The following is a 17,467-nucleotide window of genomic DNA, read 5'->3' as shown; positions in this document are numbered from 1 at the left end:
TCTCGGCTAAGGGGGCTTTGAAGTCAGCTCTTTGAAGTGAGCTTGGTGCTTTCTTGGTATAAAGGAAGTAAAAATGGAAGCGAAAAGATGAAGAGAAGACAGAAATACAAGGATGAAAAGGGTAAGTAGGCCCTTTGAACACCAATACCATCCCCTAACCAGAATAACTCCAGACCAACTTGAATCTACGGAGATCAGCAAAACATCCACTTTTATAAATGCACTATGCTAGGCACTATTGCAGAAACAAAGACAAGACATGATCTTCTTCCGTAAGGCTATAATTTATTCAAGCAAGATATGACAAAAACAATACTCTAACACAAGAGTAAATGTAAAAACCATCACGGAAAGAAGAGGGTAAGGCTCCAAGGCCAGGCCCTAGGTGAAGTGCTCCAGCTATCCGTCTCATGAAAGTCAGGTGTTTTAAGGCCCTAAGGACATCAAATGCCCCACCTGAGATCATTCCTCAGGTAAACACATGGATGGGAATTTGAATCCAGGTCAAGCCACCAGGTTCTTCCCAAAGAATAGTCCCAAGAAGAAGAAAAACATACCTGTTTGAGATGGAGGAAAGACCATGAGAGGTTTCATGAGTAAACCAGAGGACCAGGGCTTTAGTAGACATCTCTGGGAAGAAAGAACATTCCATGCAGAAGGCCCCAACACCTGGCTCTCATAGAGGAAAGAGTAAGTAGAACTTGGCCTAGGTGTTAGGGAGCGTGGCTGGAAAAGGAGCCACGGTCCAGGGTTGGGATCCCAAGGTAAAATGTACAGAAAGGAGCAGCCCCCAAGGGCTTCAGAGCAGGTAAGGGACACCATCAAACATCAAAATAGTCAAGTATTCCAGAAAAGGTATAAATGGCTAAAACAGAATTGCCAGTTGTAAACAAAAACCAGAGAATCTTGGAGAGTCAAGAAGTCTCCAGGATTCTTTTTGTTCTCCTCCATAAGCTCATCTGATACACTCTCACGAGGTCCCCTACTGGCAAAGAAAAATCTGGTCTCATAACAATCGCTGTTCCCCTCACTGCACTTTTACTTTTTGTTTAAAGTGCAAAACCCTGCACAAAATATAGAGAATGTGAGATTCTCCTGTGTTGAGAGCACTGGCTGGTAGGCCTAATTTGGTGAAATGCCACATTCTCAATTATTTCAGCAAGTGCGTCAGCATTCTCAAAAATACCTAAGAACTATACCATGCTGCACTTTAGAGAACACCCAATGAGAGGGTCAAAAAAATTTTGAAGGACTGATTTAAGGACTAAGGTTCAAAGTCTCCAGGCTGACAGGTGATGTTCACACTGAAGATGGTTTCACCCAAATTGCACTGGTACAAGGATCGATTCTTTCCACGTTACCTTTACTAACACCCTTGTGTGTTGGTAGAGAAAGGGTCTACTCCAGTTGATAAACAAGGAGATTATGGCTCAGAAAAGTTACATACTTTGCCCAAATTCAGAGACTCTAACACCACCTAAAGGATGCCAATTTATACAATGCCTTGTTGCCTAGAATCTAAATACTGTATATTCATTTGGGCCCATGCTGGGTAATTACAAATCCAGGCATGACATACGTGATTCTTAGTAAATAAAAGGTTATAAATATATTGCACAAATTAGTCCACTGTCCCAACATGCTAATACTAAAGACAGCTAAAATCGTTACTGCTACAAAAATAAACTGAGGGGGTGCCTGGGTGGCTCAGTGGGTTAAAGCCTCTGCCTTCTGCTCAGGTCATAATCCCAGGGTCCTGGGACTGAGCCCCGCATCGGGCTCTCTACTCAAGCAGGGAGCCTGTTTCCTCCTCTCTCTCTACCTGCCTCTCAGCCTGCTTGTGATCTCTGTCTGTCAAATAAATAAATAAAATCTTTAAAATAAAATAAAATAAACTGAGAACACAGAACACACGAAGATACTTAAAGTTCTCAAATTTAGGGGCGCCTGGGTAGCTCAGTCATTAAGCGTCTGCCTTCAGCTCAGGTCCTGATCCCAAAGTCCTGAGATGGAGCCCCATATCGGGTTGCCTGCTCCTTGGGAAAGCTGCTTCTCCCTCTCTCACTCTCCTGCTTGTGTTCCCTCTCTTGCTGTGTCTCTCTGTCAAATAAAATAGAATAAAACAAAATTAAATTAAAAGTTCACAAATTCAAAGTGCTTTAAGCACCTTTCTTCTGAGTTTTTAAAATTTAGGAAATGTTTGCTCTATAGTTTAAAAAGAATTTAATATGCTGTTAAGTATCATTCTGCTGTGCAAAATATATATAAAATGTTGCGAGCTGTGTTAACTATAATATCCTAAAGATTTCTAAAGTGAACGGGTCAACTAAAAATGCAAAGAAATCCTGTGGGACACTTTCAGCTACATGGGCTTATTCTATATTACATGTACATAATTGCTTTTAAATAATAACTTTAACCATCACCCAAAAAATATAAAAATAAAAAAGGAGAAGAGAGAAACTGAACTTGAAAGTGAGAAAACATAAAACATCCCTTTTTTTTGTTTTTTTTTTTTGAAAGGAAAAACTGATAAAGGGAATTGGGAAGGGGTCCTTTCGCTATGAGGCCAGAAGTCCTAAATCTGTAAATTTTCAAGTCACAGTTGACTCGTTCATATTGAAGAAGATACAATTAAGAGAATATGACCCATGAGCAGCAAAGAAGGACTTGACAGTAGCAACAATGATGTGTGCATAGGAAACACTGTTGTCTACTTTATCTGCGTGTTCTCTCTCCATCTTACCGATGGGAAAACCGAAGTGAGCGGTTCAGGAGAAAAACATTGAGAGACGGGGGCAATGGACAGGAGGTCGTAAGAACTTAGAGCACCTGCTAAAGCAGCCCTGCCAGAGCTCCCAGGAGGAAATCTGACCTTGTGTGGGACGCTCACCTTAGAAGAAACACTGTCAGCAAGGAGTGACTAGTGCAGGACAGGAGCAAGGCACACAGGGAATGGGGGAGATGGCTGGGGGCATTTAACCTAGAGAAGAAAAGACAAAAGGCAATGAGCAAGATGCAGGCGGGTCCTCTGGGTGTGACTGCAGGGGGATCCAACAAAACTCTGGCCAAGAGGGCCAGGCAAGGAGACATCTCCTGCACCACCTTTTTCTTAAAGAACCCCTTGATCAGCACCACGTTAACAAAAGCCTGGTGTGTGCGAACAGAGGCATCACTGAAATTACTTCATTTGGGCACACCACCATCAGGTTGGCCATAGTCACAGACCTTCCACATTTTTATCTATTGAATATTTTCCTTACACATTTTACTGAAATGAATTTAGCTTCACCCTATGTGATACGTTCCAAGAAACCAGGTGGCCTGTCACTCTGGGTTTTTTCCTCATATATATGAAAATAGATGACGGTTAAAATAAATACTCATCCAGCTTGCGTCTGTCATCATCTCGCACACCAGCAGTCGTATGACTCCACGTTTAGAACACCAGAGCAGAAAAAGTCAAGCAAACAGGAGACCACTGGATGCTGAATTAGACAACTCTGGGTTAGAACTCCCAACCCTCTCTGTGCATTTCTTCGCCAGCAAATGGGTATGGTCTAGTGTTTTCTCTGTTAGGTTGGTTTTAGGATTGTTTTTTAAAAGACACCCCAGGGATGCCTAGGTGGCTCAGTTGGTGAAGCTTCTGCCTTCAGCTCAGATTGTGATCTTGGGGTTCTGGGACTAAGTAAGTCCTGGGATGGGCTACTTACTCAGCAGGGAGTCTGCTTCTTCTTCTGCCTGCTGCTCTCCCTGCTTGGGCTCATTCTCTCTTTCTCTCTCCCTCTCTCTAGCAAATAAATAAATAAAATCTAAAGAAAGAAAGAAATAGACACCCCAATGCTAAGCACATTTACTCCACTGGTATTTTCCACACTGTTTTGTAGAAAGAGCTTAATTAAGCTCTAGTCCTTATTACTGTGACCAAGTACACCTGTTCAGAACCTTGTAGAAGGTTCCCTGCACTGGAAGGAAGGTGAAAGGCATATTCTCTAACTCTTCTTTTAATGTGTCTGTAGTCCTATTGAACTAATAATTATGCAACCTCAGGGAAACCAAGTCCCCCTACCTCTCAGAAAACAGGTTATAATGTATCTCTGTGGCAATTAGCAAAATCATGTGACATTCAGACCAGCTATCACAGGACACCAGCTCATCAAATTTCCCTCTGCTGTTGAGAATGGCAGAGCCACTTTTCACTGAAAACTATAAAAATAGTTTGTGCCTCCAAACAATAATAATGAGTGAGATTTGCTGCTATTGATACATTACCGGGGGGAGGAGGGGAAATAATGAAGTAAACATTAAGAAATTTTCCACAGAGAATAGTCCAGAAAAACAAAACTCTTAGCAATGACGTATTCCCATTTGAAATCAGATCACCAGCAGTAGCAAAAAACAAAGTCCGTGGAGGTCTCACCATATAAGCACACTACTTGAGTGAATGAAACTCTACCTGCTAAAGGGAGGGAAGAAGGAAAAGAGAAAGAATTTGAACAGTACTGCCATTCCACCTGGGAGGGAGGGAGAGCCTGAGCTGGGAGACCTGAATCTGCTGGTTCGTGAGTTCCAAGTCCCAAGCACCATTTCTCACCAGCCTCATAGTGATAGCACATTCCAGGATATAGACTTTCCATTCTATGGAGCCCCTAGATATACTATTGGATCTGATCCTCAGCCATGGAAGGCAACCTTCTCAGCCATGCAAGAGCTGATGGAGGCTTGCTGAGAAATGGAGGTGTTCCCCAACGTGATAGGTAAACACCACTTTTGGACACTGTATCTGTGGGTGACTCCAGGACCAATTTCCACTCATGATTTCAACTAAACAGCATTTCTTCCAATCTATGCTCCAACTGAGATGCAGTTCCCCCTGGCATCATCAAGGGTGATCTTGGTCCCAGATCAAAGTATAATGCCAAGTTGCATTTTCCCACCATCATCATTAGCCCATAGAGCATTCCATAAAAACAAATTAACTGTCAACACATTATTTATCACAGCCATTTAGAATTTTTCTCACCTGGTGGCCTCTCCTTTGTACCTACTAGGTGACCTCAGTGACTTGGGTGACTTCACGACTGGGTTCCAAGATCACTTCCTCTCTGAAACTGTCCTGGAATTCTCCCCAGAGCAGACTTGGAATGCCAAGGAGAATAAAAAGAAGAGCTGCCACCACCAGGCTATGCCAGGCTGTGTGCGAAGGCCGTTTCCATGCCCCTTCTCACTTAGTCTTCCTGGGAGACCTCTCTTGGGTAGAACTTTCAAGGTCACCGTTTCCCACATAAGCAAGGTACAGAGTAGGGAAGACAGGGACCCAGCCAGTACCCCTTGCTAAGGCAAGCGGCAGGATCAGCTTCAAGGCATTGCTCGTCCTGGCTCTGGGCTCTCCTGCCCTTGCTCCTGCCACGAGCTCAACACCGATGACACCATGCTCACCGCCGCCCAAGTACAAGCTCCCTGAGGACAAGGTCTGTACCACCCTGTTCTCAGGGACCGGAACACTTCTCCACCTGGACCAGCTGACCAATCAATGTAGATTCAGTGTTCTTGCTGCCTGTAACAGGCCGCTTACTCAATCAATAATCAATCAATCTAGTGCTGCCTCTCTGAATGAGAAATAAGTGATGGAGACCCATGTGTACCACACCATCCTGTTCACAAACTGAGTCCAGCTGACCCTTGAACCATGTGGGTTTGGACTGCCCGGGTCGACTTACACATAGGTTGCAGGTGTTTTGTTTTGTTTTTCAACAAATACCATAAGGCACTGCAAATGTAGCTTCTCTCCCCTGTGACGTTCTTAGCAATGTTTTCTTCTCTCCAGCTTACTGTGCTGTAAGAATACTGTATGTAACATGTAGGTAACATACAAAATACATCTTCACTGACTCTTTATGCTATCCGTAAGGCTTTCACTCAACAGTAGGCGATGAGTAACTCAGTGTTTTGGCATATTTACAACTAAAGGGGGGGGGGGTAGGTGCCCCCTAGCACCTGTCTTGTTTTGGGGGTCAACTGTACTCTGAATCTAATAATATTACCCTCATCTTTCCTGAATGTTTCAAGGACGCCTGGTCGTATTATTAACAGCTGTACATACTGGGCTAAATTAGCACTTCCCAGGCCTGCTGAGCTAGGGCCCTTCTACATTCTCATTAGACTACAAGCTCCTGAGGCTCCCTGGGGCCACAGAGGTGTCTGACCACAGGCTTCTTTCTCCAGCTTCTCTTGTCTCTACCCGTAGCTGTCTGTTCTTACTGCTTCTCTGCTGCAGGAGAGGAAGCCGGTAGAGCCACACTTAACTGGACGGGTCTTTAAAAACGTGAATAAGAAGACTCTCCTCTGAGGAAAAAAAAAAAAAAACAACAAAAAAACACTGATGCACATGCTTCAGGGGGCCTCTATTTTCTCGGCTTATTCAGATTTCTTTTTCCTGTGGTTTGGATAATTACTGTTTCCTGAGCAGTGGAACCCAGAAAAAGAAAAAGGCTCCCTAGAAGCCTTCCTCTGCTTTCAAATTGCCACATGAATTCACAGTCAGAGGGCCCATCCACACAGTCTGAACTTTTCCGTCCTGGACAATAGGATGTGGAGAGTGAAAGCACATGCTCCGGTCGGACCTGGGGACCTCCAAGCGGGGGTTTTCTGAGTCCAGCCCAGGCCTTGCATTTGAGGAAGTCATCGGCACCATCGGCAAACGCATTGTCTTCCTTTCCTTTCCCCCCATTGTCTGCAGAATGCTGTCTCCTCCAGGCTGGTGAGGTCGGTCCAGACCCTGAGGCTCCCTAACTGCCCTGGGGGAGGGGAAGGGGCTGGCTTTATCACAGGAAAGGACTCTCCCGGACTCTTTTCCAGCAGGCCTCCCAATGCCTTCTCTCACTGGAAAGAGGAAAGAAGGGAGAGGAAAACGCTGTCCGACTACTTCCTTATTTTCTATATACTCGCCGCAAGTTTCGGATTCTCTAAACCGAAACTGAAGATTTGCATTATTCAGCCTTTGCCTGAAGCCCATCCCCTTTATAATGATGACCCTGGAAGGTGCCTGCCCGCCCCCCCCCACCCCCACTCCCCAGCTGTGTCGACGAAGACCATCTGGCCACAATACAGCAGGCTGGTCCTTGGGACACCAGCCCCGGACTAGTTCCCCCCTGAGGCTGGTCACAGTGAGAGAGGAGATCCGGGTTCAAGGTCATACTCTTCCTCTGCAACCCTGCGCACCCAGCAGTACACTTCACCCCTTCACTTCTGACTCACCGCCTACAGGACGATGGGGGGGGCCATTAGTGTAATTACCTATGTTCCCATACTTAACGTAGCAAATATATAAGGGTTCTGAATGGATGTTCTGCAAGGACATCCCGTGTTAACAGCTGGGTCTGTCTCTGAGCACTGGGGGTGACGGCCCGGAGCAAGGTGGGAGGAATGGGGTGCCTGACTGAAGCTCCCCCCCCCCCCACTGCAGTATTAACTTTTGAATTGTTTTAAGACAAGGGTTCTTTTGTTTTTGAGATATAAGAGCGATAAGTCCTATTCCTGCTCTGCTCAAAGGTCAGTATGGTACAGTGGTTCAGCGCCAGGATTCTGGAGCTCACCTGCCCGGGGTTCAAATCCCAGCTCTCCATCAGGCAAATGCGTGGCCTTAGGGGTGTCACTGCGCTATCTCTGCCCCAGCTCTGCCTTCCTTGTAACAGAGGTGCTAACAGCACAGGGGGGTGGGGTGAGGCTAAGTTAGCCTCCTATGGTTCTGGGGACAGAGCTGTGTCCTAGTTAAGCCTACAGGACTGTCTGCCATTGTGACTGCTTCTAAGTAACATCAGGCATGAAAGCGCTCGGTAAGCTGTAACGCACGCTACAAACAGGTCACTGCATCCCAGACGCTTGCTTTGGAAAGTTTCAAACTCGAGCAGAAGATACATGATTTACAAACAGGAAAAAGACTTGCAGATGTAGCAGAACTCCAAATGCAAATCTCTGCAATGGAGAAAAGCAGATGGGTACCACGGGGAGGGCATATGAAGACTAGAAGCACGCAGAGGAGGGCACCGGGTCCTGGGAGCGACATCTCCTCCCTAAGGGACACACACACGGAGGGGGCTAGGAGGCCTGCAAAGGCTAAAGAACCCAGATGTGGCTGGGGATAGCCCCTGCACCCCCCCCCCGCTCCTCCCTTACACTGGCTCACTGATGGGGTTTCCGCCCCACCCCTTGCTCCGCAGGAAACCATTCTGGGCATCTCAGAGGAGCAGAAAGGAGCTCCAGCAGCCTTGCCGGGGAGCTGTCTGGGCCATCCATGGTGGGCTGATCCTGTAGGGAAACACTGCGCTGAGCCGCAGCCCAGTCTTGGCCTCGCATTCAGTATCCACTCCCTAAGTCCCAACCCTTCCCGCTTTCTAAACGAACCCAGCCCTTTGGGAAGGAGACCCCAGTTCCCCAGGGGAGGGACGGCAGGAAGGCCCCGGGGCCAAGGGCCCTCTCTCCCTCCCCCCAAAAGAATCATGAACGAGAAAGAGGCCTCATCTCACATCCTCAAAAACAGAACAGGGGTGAGGAGGGGCAGGGAGAAAGGTCCCATGTAGTTTGAGAGACCCTGCTCCACGTATCCACCAAAAACAAGGGAACACAAGCTGCGGTGGCCCTTGGAAGGCCCAGGAAAATGGTTTTGAAGTCCCCTCCAAAACGGACAGTGAACTTCAGGCCCCACTTCAGAGCTGGCCTTTCAAGGAGCAGAACACCCACTCTTAGGCAGCAGAAAAATCACTGAGAATCTCAACCAAAGCCAAACATGAGCTCTTTTTTTAAAAAAAAAAAAAAAAAAAACAGACACACACACACACACATAAGCTGAGAATTTTCTACAACAAATGCCAGATTTTAGCTTGGGAGAAAAACAGAAGCCTTTGGGTAAAATAAACAGAAGGGGGAAAAAGTTCCCCTAGCATAAACCAAGGGGAACCTCCTTCCAGCAGATCGAGCTCTGACCTTTACGTGAACTCCGAATAACTAGCTCATGATTTCGCAAAGCAAGAGGAATGGCAAGCATTTTGAATGATGCTAAAAAGTCTCAGTTCTCCTCTGGCTTTTTGTTAGGCAGCCAAGTGTATCAGTCAGAACAAAAGTAGCTAAAAAATGTGTACTTCCCTCTGTCAGGAAAGACTGGTAAGGGGATGGAGAGCAACCACCCTCTGGCAGCCTGTGCTGGACACCGCCCTTCATGTGACAACCAGAGCTGTCCATGAGAACTGAGCAAGGAAGGCCGATTCCCTTTCATTATTCCATCAACAAATATTTACTGAGCACCTACTATGGGCCAGTCACAATTTTAGAGCAGTGGGCAAAACAGACAAAAACCTCTGTCCTTCGGGGCTAATGTCTCCAAAGCTGGTTTTTTTTGTTGTTGTTGTTGTTTTTGTTTTAAATAAAGGCATCAGTTCTCTGGTTTTCACAAAGGAAATGACATCTAAGACATTATCTCACACCCTCACTCATGTCTATGCATCTGCTCTCACCTGCCCCCTGTTTCTGCCTACCCTAGGACCCAAACCAGTCCCCTGCCCCTGCGTCTATCCAGGTGCGCACGTGGACCACCAGCCCAGGCACAAAGCTCAGCCCCGAGCTGGTCAGGAACAGCTCCACCAAGGGATATCCCTGGAGGCAAAGCTGGCGGGAGGAGGGGCCACATGGGAGCCTATATCTGAGAAAGTGCTTCAGAAACAAAGCTGTCCAAAAACAAAGCGGTCTTACTACTCAATACTCATCCCCTTCTCGATGTTCCTCCCATACCTGTCCATCCCTTGCCAGCTATTTCTGTCTCCATATTGATTGGGCTTGGTATACAGTAGGAGATCAGTAGATGAATTCACAGCCAAAGTGCCTGATCAGGATGATATTCAGAGCATAAGTATATGCCAGTACTTTCTAAACAACCTATAAGTCGGTGCCCATTTGTATCCCCATTTGTCGGGTGAGAAGACCAAAACAAAGGAAGAGAACATGGCCAAAGTCACACAGCCTGGAGCATTTCCATCACTTTTGTAAAGCAAAACTGGTAACAAGTAAGGGGCTTATTTTCCTTTTCTTTTCTTTTTTTTTTTTTTTTAGAAGATTTTATTTATTTATTTGACAGACAGAGATCACAAGTAGGCAGAGAGGCAGGCACAGAGAGAGCGGGAGGCAGACTCCCTGCCAAGCAGAGAGCCCGATGCATGGCTCAATCCCAGAACCCTGGGATCATGACCTGAACCGAAGGCAGAGGCTTTAACCCACTGAGCCACCCAGGTGCCCCAGGGGCTTATTTTTCTTAAATAACAAGTACTCCAGAAGTGGGCAGCCCAGGACACTTCAGAGCTGCTTGAGGCTCCTTCCTGCTCCCATTTTTCAGGACAGGACTTGGACTTTCGGGAAAGGTGGCATAACAGAAAGAAAGGTGAGGGTTACAAATTCGGGTGCCCGGGTCTTGGCTCTGTTGCTTGTTCTCTGGGGCCCTGGGAGGGTCCACTCTCCCTCCTCTGCCTTGGTTTCCTCTTCCATCCAATGGAGACTGTTTTCCTATCTATCTCAAACATGGTAATCAGGGGGTGTAGAGAAGTCCTGGACACACAGATACAGGATCACAGTAGTTCCTACTGGGATTATTGGCAGGAGTCCTGGTGCCCCTCAAAGCACAGCATCCACACTCGGGTCAGATGGGCACAGCCTACGAGCAAACAGTCAATCCCCCCACACAGGACTTTCCATGGCCCTTCACCCAGTGATGACTCCGTGCAACCATTTACCACAACAGAGTCACACTGGGAGAAGCAGGCTTCAACCAGGATGAAGACAAGAGACAGGGAACCGAGAAGGAAACCAGCAGTGTCCACACAAAGGTGGAGCCAGGACGGACCGCAGGCATGCGGCAGCACACACCTCCCCCAAGGAAGGCACCTTGGGGGCAGGGACAGCAGTGAGCAGCCCCTACCCCTTCTGAGGCTCCCTAAGAAGCCGCTAGGTACACAGGACACGAGAGCCCCCTTGCCATACATTATTCTGCCAACATGGAGACGAGGAAAAGATGCAGCTCTCTTCCCTGTTAAGGGGCTGGCAGCTCCCAGGTGCCCAAGGGACCAGTGAATCTCTACAATATACTTTTCTAACAAATTGGTTGAGGTGGTAGTTCTAATCAAAACATGAAAAGGCTTCAGGGCTCCTTCCAGACTTATGGAAATTAATAGGAGCCGCTAAACGAATCTCGCATTACCTCCCTGGCTTCCGACTTCTCCCTTCATCCCTGTATCTTTCCAAGTTTGTGGGTGGGTAAAGCAAATGTTTGTTCTTGGAACGTACTGGTTTATTTTGTTGTTTGTGTAGAAACATGAGCTTGGATCCTTTTTAAAATAAAAAAAAAAAAAAATAGCTTCTATACGTTAAGAAAAAGCAGCCCATAGGAACTCAATCTTTGTTCTCAGTACACTATACACACTTTCATGGAAAAGAGAGTTTTCATGAACCAGCAAGCTTCCTGGTTAGAAACACGACTTCGCAAAAATGTTTTTCAAAAGATAAAATTGCACTCAAGTGTTGTCTCACTAACCCACCTCCTGAATTCTCAATAAGCTTAGCGCCCAGTCATTTTGAATTTTACTAGTATCAAAAATCTACTTCTTAGATCTACAGAGGAAAACACACACCCCTCTACTTTCGAAAGCCTGATGTATTCTAGTTAACCCAAGAAAGCAAGCTAATTTGGGGGCAATCATCCATTTATCAGGTATCTTCACTTGGCAAAACCCCCCTTCCACAGAGAAGGCTTCCCAGAACCCCTTGGCCAGAGAGTGCTCCCATTAACCAGGTGCAAAGCTCCACCAAAATCAGGACTGATGGTCCCCACTGTGATTTGGGCTTGTGCAAGTGGGGGTTAGAAGGAAGGTGCAATGGTTAGGAGCTTCTAGAGCAGGCTTCTAGAGCAGACCCCTAGTGCTAAAGCCAGATGTGTCCCCTTGGTTCAATTACTCATCCTTTCTTTGTCTGTTTTCTCATCTGGAAATGAAGATGATGACAGGAGGTGCCTTGTCGGGTGGTTGTGAGGAAGCTCTTGGCGCCGTGCCTGGCACACAGTGAGTGCTATGGACAGGGTCCGCCATCATTTCACCCAGGAGAGCTCAGCCCCATGACCGTGGGCCAGCAAGTGTATCTTGCTCCTGCTCGATCGCACACAGCACAATCTCCAAAATTTGTTCCAAGGCCACATTCTGAACCTTCTTTGCTCTAGAGGCGCTGCCCCAAAGGCTGAAGATGCAGCTGTCAAGAAAACTCGTCAGACCTGAGGGAGCCAACGGTCTAACTCAGGGAAGGCCATAGAGTGTCCTGGAGGCAGTGTGTGCTATGGGCAAAAGGTAGAGCAGACAAGGAAAGATCGGGAGTGCTGGGGTGCTGCTGTAGATGGGGATGTCAGGGCAGGCCACTCTGGAAGCAAGAGGAAGTGAAGGAGAATACTGGGCAGGACGTGGGGTGGGTGTTCCAAGAAGAAGAACATTAGTGCAGAGCCCGGAGGCAGAAGTGTGTGGCTGTGCAGTGGGAGCAGAGCGGACGGTAGAGGGAGAAGGTAGGGGGTCAGAGGGCCACGGGGTCGGATGGACAGTCCTTTGGGAGGACCTCACCTTTTCCTCTGGGCGAAACAGAGAACCCATGCTATGTTCGGAGCAGAGGAAGAACATGTCTTTCCGTTTTTAAAGCACCTCGCTTTTAAAAAGGATCCGTATGGCTGCCTCACTGAGAACAGATTGAGAAAAGACCAAGGTAACAGTTAAGAGAGAACCCCATCCCCCACCCCACGGTAAACCAGGCAAGAGCAATGGTGTTTTGGCTCAGCGCCATCGTCGGGAGGTCTAAGAAGATTCTGGATCTGCTTTGAGGGTTGAGCCCACAGAATGGCAGATGGACGGATACAGGATCTGAGGGAAGAGAATCAAAGATGACTCAAAGGTTTGGGGTGTGAGCTAAGTGGAAGTATGAAACAGCCATGAACTGTGCTGGGAGAAACTGGGTAGCGCCATAAGGTAGCGGTGGTTTTTTTTGGTCGTTGGGTTTTTTGGGGGATTGTGGGGATAATATTTCTTTAAATAGTAATTGTGGCTGGTATGCTTCTTCCCTATTTCTGGTCTCCAAAAAGGACTTTTTCCTTCAAAACTCCTTGTCTCCATCAGCCTCTCCACCCAGTTCTTCCCCTCGAAATGATTTCTCTTGCTCTGGTGGACTGCTCCTCCACCAGCAGCTTCATGTGGGCTGCCGCCGCCAGCTCCCAGTCCCATGGAAGGAGGCCCCTGGGTGCTCAAGCTGCCCTAGAGTGGGTGGGTACCTCTGTCTCATGCAGCCCCTATCAGGAAGCCCATGCTATCCCACACCTAAGCCACATCCTCCCGCAAGCCTTCATCATTCACTAAGGTGATGTTTTGATCTTTGTCTTCTTAGCCTGTCCCTCTCTCTTAAGTGGTTGGAAATCTGAAAAACAGGCAAGGTGTTAAAACACCAACAATAAGCACCTCAGGGCACTCAAAACAGCAAGTACCTTTTGTCCAGAGATTTACAGCTCATTTGGACCTCATCATAAGCCCCTGACATCATCAGTGAGTCTGCAACTGAATCCTAAGCACCTACAATCAAGCACCACGCTGGGCAATGCAGGGTGGGGGAGGGAGGGAGGTCTCGGTCACCAGCACCGTTTCACAGTGGGGAAGGCAGCTCATAGAGTTAAGAATTTACCAACAGACACACCATCAGGAGGTGACAAGCAGGCATGCCACTCAGTCCATGCTCTTTTCATATGTATAAGCTGGGTGACTTCGGCTAAGTCACTTAACCTCTCTGTTTTATCAACTACAAAACAGAGATGATGAAAGCACCTACCTTGCTGGGTAATTGTGAGGACGAAATGAGTTCACTGATAGAAAGTACCTGGAAGAGTAACTGACAAATAGTAAGCCTCGGATAACTGTCATCACTGCCATTACTATTATGATTACCAAGCTGCCTCTCAAGTAACTAGGGTAATAACTACCATCACTAAATACTTACTTTGCGCAAGAACTGGACACAACGTGCTTTACATGCACTAATTCACAGAACCCTTAAAACAATCCATGGGTTTGTCTCCATTTCACACTCAGAAATCTGGGCTTCGGAGAGCAAGGTTAAGTGTATGATCCAGAACTCACACAACTACTAAGTATCAAAATCAGAAACTGAGCTCAGGTCTTACTGAGCAAGTTACTTGCCAGAAACATATTTACTGCATGAAATAAGGCAATCGTGTGCTTCTAAGTTCTACACAAATGTTTAAAACACATGCAGAATCAAGAGCACCTCCCTGATACACAAGCTCCTTTTAAGGAGCCTTAGCCCAAAAGTACAAAAGGAAAAAAAAAAAAAAAAGCTCCACATTTCTTGTTAACTTCATCCACAGTGTGTGATACTAATCACCCCAGACCACATCCTATACCCACTGCAACCTAAAAACCCACTTCCTCCCAGGACACATTCCGGGGAGCAAAAGTCAACATCCAGCTCCAGTTTCTCCAAGAACACCTTGTATGTTGACCTATGCATGCCAGCAAGTAACCGAGCTGGAAAAACATTCCCCCAATGCCTGGAAAGGGATAGAGTGCCTTGGCTTGAAGTACATTGCGTCTTCAACACTGAGAAGCTGAGAGCCAAGCTAGCTAGCAGCATCCTGCTGGATTCTGAGATGAGCATCACAGACCAGAGACAAGCTGGCCCCAGTGGCCTCTTCTAGACTTGACTTCAGGGACCTATCTTTGTCACCTGACCCTGACCCTACAGTGGAATGGAAGCGTCATCCCCCCAAGGCCTGGGTGTACAACAGCAGAAGGAGCATCTGTCAGCATGCCTTGGAAGCTAATCTGCCTTGAAGTATGGAGCCTAGGGGCTCTATTGAGAATTGGGGGCGGGTGGAGGGCAGACGACTGTTCTTCACATGTTGATCACAAGACCATCCCTCGAGTCTCCCAAGGTCAGAATTCATCAGAAGCATTCTAGAGAAAACATAACTGTCACACTAGAGGGAGGGGCGGGAGGACTGGCCAAAGAGACCAAGAAAGAAAAGCAAGAAGTTGAGTATATGTTAACCCCAGAGATCTGGTGAGAGAATCTGGGGCCTCCTGGACTCTGAGAAGCACTATTGTATCAAAAGTGCCATGCTTACAGGCAAGCAGCCAGGCAAAAATACAGTCCACTGCCACCAAAGAATCCATAATCCACAAATAGCAAGTCCTAATCACTCTGGAGGGGGATCTGTTGAGTACCCATCATGTGAGGCACCATGCTAGGGACTTTCTAAAATAATATTTCCTATAAAAATATCATTCCCTGCTTTTCTTTGGGGGAGGGGGATCAGAAGATCTGCAACATGGCCAAATTCTCACATGAAAAATGGGGCTAGGGTTGAGCGGCTGCCTTCTGGGGGCCTTGACCTCTCCCAACTCATCTCCAGTGTCCCCAGCCCACTTCCCTCATTTATGTGGCTGCCAGACCCCTCTAGATAGTGATGCAGGCATTGCATAAAGCAGGTAATCATTGCATAAAGTGAAATGATGTGAGGTACAGCTGCTCTGCCATCACTAGTTTCTACAATTCTGCCAAGCCTTTATTACGCTGTAAGATCGGGGGTACCACTTCCCTGTTACCTGGAGAACTTGTGAAGGGTGTGTCACTGCGAACTGTAATGTGGAGCCAGCCCACATGCTTGCATGCTTGATGTTCCCCCAGGCTCTTCTCCATGACCTGCATCCATTTGCCCTACTCCTTAAGATCTGGGCTCCCACTGATTAAGGAGCTCCTCCTCCCGAGAAATATTAATGAGGGAGGTAGACACATGAGCTCTCCAGGCTCACCTGGCCTCAGAGGCCCTTCCACCAGCCAGAGGGTACATGTCTTTGTCAAGCAGCAGCAGGGAGGGGCCAGGGGCTTCTCCATCATGGCTCTGGCCCTGATGCGAGGGCTGAATCGGTGAGTACCTACATTCCAGGCTGAAGCCAGGAGTGGCCAGTGCCTGCCCCCAGGGAACTGCATTCCCACATTTTGAGAACCTGAAAATGGTCCATCTCTGCTCCCAACACACATGCACAGTTGAATCATGACTCCATTACATCACAAACCAAGAATAAACACAAAGTTTCACATTACCGTAAATGTGCTATCTCCTGTCTTCCCATACTTAGTACCACCCTGATGGATCCCAGGGGCAAACCTACAGGCAATTCCAGACACTAGAGAGCGAGCCCAGGACAAGACAAAATTCTGCCCTTAGGAAGCACAGACACTTGACCTTCCTTCTTGGCTAAGTACCCACCCACCCTAATGTTTTAGCAAGTCATTAAGATTTGTCCAGTGCTCACCATGCCTCAGCTCATATATTACGCATTTTACTCTCGTTACCACATTCTATTGTCACTATCACCTGCCTATTTAACTGATGAGAAAACAGAGACTTTGCAAAGTTAAAGTAACTTGCCCAAACTCGTAGAGGGAACTAGAATTCAGACCCAGGAAGTCTGACCCCTGAACCCACGCTGAAAATGCCAGAGAAGCACAATTTCTTGACTTTCAGATGAGGAAGCAGAGCCTCACCGTTTCTGAGTATATGTTAACCCCAGAGATCTGGTGAGAGAATCTGGGGCCTCCTGGACTCTGAGAAGCACTATTGTATCAAAAGTGCCATGCTTTTATCATGCAAGATGATAAAACTAAGGAGAGGTCTCACTCCCAAAGCTGCTTTCTTCCACTCCTTCCTGGCTGCCTCCCGAGGATCCTGCATTTTCTTTGTTTGCTTCCTTGTCTCCCCTAACAGCGCCTCTCAACCTCCTTACTGCCAGCATCTGGGCGTGTGGGAAGTTGTCCTGGGCACTGTGGGGCTCTTACCAGCATTCCTGGCCTCTACCCATTAGGGGCCAACAGCACCCTTAGGATGCTCTGCCCCCCAGTCAGAACACCCTAAATGTCTCCTGATATTGCCAAATGTCCCACGGGTGGCAAATCAGCCCCAGCTGTGAACCACACGGAATCCCAAGGGCGGGGCCCAGGACTGTGGGGCAGAGGAGCCACAAACTGGTGCGGGAGCCCCGGCTTTAAGCCTGGCTTCAAATCCCAGCCCTGCTTCTGGCACGTGCCTCCGTCTCCTTCCGTGTGAGATAGGAATCTGCTTCCTTTGCTCCTCAGGGCTGATGTAAAGAGTCAATGAAACCAGTTATGCAAAGCAGTTAGGTCGGTGGCAGGCCTGTTCAGCGCTCAACCACTGGAGTTACTGTCGGTAGAATGTCCCGCTCAGACCCACCTCGCAGCGACCTGGAATCCCTCTCTGAACACCAGAAGCAGGTTCTTCCATATTTACAGATAAACACCTCATCAGAAGCACCATGAGAGGGGAGAATATGATCAAGTGAATTACTCCAAATCAATTTTTAAAAGAAAGAAA

The sequence above is a fragment of the Mustela putorius genome, unplaced genomic scaffold, assembly GCF_011764305.1.
Source record: "Mustela putorius furo isolate JIRA1106 unplaced genomic scaffold, ASM1176430v1.1 tig00000127_pilon_pilon_pilon, whole genome shotgun sequence".
In the NCBI taxonomy this organism is placed as follows: Eukaryota; Metazoa; Chordata; class Mammalia; order Carnivora; family Mustelidae; genus Mustela; species Mustela putorius.
The sequence above is the reverse complement of the archived record's forward strand: the minus strand, read 5'-3'. Positions refer to the sequence as shown.